The following is a 4,569-nucleotide window of genomic DNA, read 5'->3' as shown; positions in this document are numbered from 1 at the left end:
TATAAAATAATTACCAAAAATTATGAAAAATATATTACTAGAATCTACATCTATTCTATTTTAAAATGTATTTTTCGATTTTGAAGATCATATAAGAATAATTACTAATTATCAGTCAAAGTTTGGTTAATTTGACCACAAAAAATCAAACATGACACGTAAATTAGGACGGAGAGAGTATATATAATATATAATATAATAACTAATTATAGAGATAAGGTAAGAATACTCCCCAATAATAGTGTGAAGTGCGGCAACCCCCAAATAAAGCTTGATTATAAACTGTAGTGGCATTAAATCATATCATCATAATTGGCCAAATGGTTTTGTGCTTGTTTTGCAGGCTCGGGGTCACGGGTTCAAACCCTTCAGGAGACGCCCGCTGCCCGCTCTACTCAATGTAAACGGCCGTCTTGTGATTCTGAGAAAGCGCCAGGAAGAGGAGATGCCGGGTCTCCTAAATAGAATTGCCCGATTTCAAATTCTGTCATCTCGGTCTCTATTTTCTTTTTCCTTTTTTGTTTCTTTTTGCAAAGCTTTTGCGCCATGTCATCTCTAAAAATTTCTGAAACACTTCACCAAAATTGTCAAGGCACCTTGTGGGGAATAAAAAAAATTGAAATCTATAAATATCTATAAATATAATAATAATAATACTTTACTACTAAGAATTATAATAATATTATAACTAACCATACAATATGCTTGGGTTGCCTCCCAAGAAGCGCTTTTCTTTAACGTCTTTGGCTAAACATGATGTCGCGAAACTTAAGCACTAGAGATAATCACATCATTAAGAGTCCCGCTCTCCTTGATATAATTAGAAGGATCCTCCAAATAAGGTTTAAGACGATGTTCATTCACCTTAAACACATTTTTATCATCTTTTTAATACTCACAACTCCGTGTGGAAATACTTCGACAATTTCAAATGGGCCAATCCATCGTGATCGTAGTTTTCCAGGAAAAAGACGTAATCAGGAATGATACAAAAGAACTTTCTGTCCAACCTCAAAATTCTTCATGTGAATCATCTTGTCATGGAACACCTTTGTCTTTTCCTTGTAAATACGAGCACTCTTATAAGACTCATTGCGTAGTTCTTCCAATTCAGACAATTGCAACATGCGATGCAGACTAGCCTCATATTGAACTTCTTAGTAGCCCAGTATGCCTTATGTTCAAGTTCCACTGGCAAATGACAAGGCTTACCATAAACAATGTGATAAGGAGACATATCGATGGGTGTCTTGTACGCCGTCCTATAAGCCCAAAGTGCATCATCTAACTATTGACTCCAATCCTTCTGTGTAGATCCTACAGTCTTTTCAAGAATTCTCTTGATTTCCCTGTTAGATACTTCTGCTTGTCCATTCCTTTGAGGATGATAAGGTGTATAAACTTTATGTGTGATGTTATACTTGTGAAATAGTGCATCGATGGTCCTATTGCAGAAATGGGACCCTCCATCGCTGATAACAACTGTTGGCATCCCGAACCTAGCAAAAATGTTTGTTCTCAAGAAATCTGAAACCACTTTCGAATCATTAGTGCGGGTGGCTTTCGCTTCTACCCACTTCGACACATAATCAACAGCTAGAAGTATGTATTCTAAACCATTGGACTTCGGAAACGGACCCATGAAATCAATACCCCAAACATCAAATAGTTCATAATTAAACATCGGATTCATGGGCATCTCATTCCTAGCACTAATGTTCCCTACTCGCTGACAGCAAGTCCTACAAAATTCTTGAGCATCTTTAAAAATTTTAGGCCAATAAAAACCACACTCCAACACCTTATGCGCAGTTCGTTTTCCTCCAAAATATCCTCCGCGTGCATAATTATGACAAAATTTCAACACAGATTCAAATTCATTATCAGGTACACATCTCCTTATTATTATATCTAGACAATGCTTCCAAAGATACGGATCATCCCACACATAAAATTTCCAATCATGTTTAATCTTATCTTTTTGTGCACGAGTCAGTGTACTAGGAAGACTTTTGTCAAACAGATAGTTCACTATGTCTGCATACCATGGTGTGACCTCATTAAAAGCACTTACCTTAATCTGGAGAAATTGTTCATCCGGAAACGTCTCAGTCATGGGCACATCTTCTTCCTCCCTCACCAAGCGACTTAGATGATCAGCGACAACATTGTTGGATCCATTCTTATCCTTGATTTCAATGTCAAACTCTTGTAGTAATAAGATCTAACTGATAAGTCGTGGCTTTGCCTCCTTGGCCACAAGTACTTAAGAGTTGCATGGTCAGGAAATATAACCACCTTTGTACCAAGCAAGTATGAAAAATATTTTTCCAAAGCAAAGACGACAGCCAGCAATTCCTTCTCAGTGGTAGCATAATTGAGTTATGCATCATTCAAAGTTTTAGAAGCATAATACATTGCATGCACCTTCTTGTCCTTACGTTGCCCAAGTACAGCTCCAACAGCATAATCTGAGGCATCGCATATTATTTCAAAAGTTAAGCTTAGGGATGGCAGAAAAATCTGATCTGAATAGATACCCGACCGTTTCGACCCGAATGGATTTTACCGAACCCGGTATTTTGGATTTGGATTTGGATATTAGGTATGTCGTATCAAACCCGACCCGAAATCTGAATTTGATCCGAACCCGATCCGAACCCGATACAAACCCGAATCCCGAAAAAAAATCCAAATATCCAAATATATATATATATATATAGGCTCATGATCAAGTAGAAACCACTCTTAAAATAAAAACTAGAAACCAGTTTCCCTACCACTATTTATAACTGCGGGTATCACTAATTTATACTGCACTAATCACTGTTTTTATATAGTATATAAACAACGATTTTTATTATCAAAATTGAGAAAATCTACTTATCTAAACTATTGATAATCGATTATAGATGATCAATTTCATCCGTAGGAAGGTTATTGACGGTAGGAAGCCGCAAGAGAAGTTGTATGATGATGGTAAGTAGTCGTTAGTTTTGTAAGTTATGATAGAAAGTGTATGTGACTATTGGTGATGATAGACAATGGTGGCAAGTCATGAAAACGTCTGGTAATGGTGGTAAGAGATCTATTATTACGATTTGGGTGAAGATGATGGTCATATACGTTGCATATATGTGTGTGTGTATATTTATATCCGCGAGATATGTTATATATAAATTAGTGATATGTTAGGTACAAATTAGTGATTTCTGTAATTAAAAATAGTGATAAAAAACTGTCCAGAAACTGGTTTTTAGTTTTAGGCTAATTTGGTTTCTATTGGAGTAGGACTCTATATATATATATATATATATATCCGTGTGTGTATTTATGTGTGTATGTGGTATGTATGTATGTATAGAGTATACTAATGTACTTTTTTTTTCAATTTTAAATATACTAATTTTGTTTATAATATATATAGATAAAGTGTGAATGTGTATATTCTTGGGCGATAGTGTCTTTTGTTTAACTAATGAATTACTTTAAAATTTCATACTCTATATAGTGAAGATTTGTGTTTAGAAATTATTAAATGCGATTTGAGATTTTATTAGTGTAGTTTAATTTTAAATATAATGAAATTCAAGGGCGAAAATATCAAAAATAATATTTTTACAATACTAGTTACATTTCGGGATTCAGGTTTTGGATAAACCCGAACAAACCCGAACCCGATCCAAAACCCGTGGAATTGGATTTGATATGTGAAACCCGATTGGATTTGGATTTAGATTTTGAAAATAATTTGGATTTGGATATCTCAGATATCCGAGCCAATCCGACCCGTTGCCATCCTGGGTAAGCTCCAATCAAGTGCAAGGAGTGTGCTAAATATGGTGAAAAGGGACACTTAGCACCAAATAAGCTCGGCCACAAAGAAATTCTTCCAGAAGAGATAAGAAGGAAAAACAGCCTATTAGAACAGAAAAATAGCTTACCATAGCGACCAATTCTAAAGTCAAAAACTTAAGATGTGTATAAAATTTTCCAAAAATAGATCAAGAAATTTGATTTGAATGCTTTATATGTTCTTGCTTCTAACCTAATTAGACCTAAACCAATACCAAAAGGTTGAGTTTTTTTTTTGTTTGTTTAGCAGATATGTCTTGCTTCTAAGATAAAGTCAAAGTAATGGATCATTGATAATGGTTGCACTGGACGTATAATGTGGAGTCGAAAGTCGGTTATAAGTCTAAAGATGAAAGAGGAAGAGGTGTGACTATTTGTGACAGCAAGACACTTCATATTCTAGGTAAAGATAAAGTTAGTAATGACATTGCCTCTATATTTAATGTTCAGTTTGCTAAAGGCTTAAATTAAAATTTGCTTAGTGTAAGTCAATTGCATGATGGTGGTCATAAAGTTGAATTCTCTAAAGATAACTATGTCATCACTGTTGGTACTAACTAGACTCCTCTAGTTGCTAGAAAGAAAGGAAATATATATATATATATATATATATATATATCTTAGACTTTGAGTTGTAGAAAACACCCTGCTATTTAGTTGCTACTGATGTTGATCCTACCATTTGGCATAAAAGGTTAGGTCATGCTCACATGG

This window comes from Daucus carota, chromosome 9 (genome assembly GCF_001625215.2).
Source record: "Daucus carota subsp. sativus chromosome 9, DH1 v3.0, whole genome shotgun sequence".
Taxonomy (NCBI): Eukaryota; Viridiplantae; Streptophyta; class Magnoliopsida; order Apiales; family Apiaceae; genus Daucus; species Daucus carota.
The sequence above is the reverse complement of the archived record's forward strand: the minus strand, read 5'-3'. Positions refer to the sequence as shown.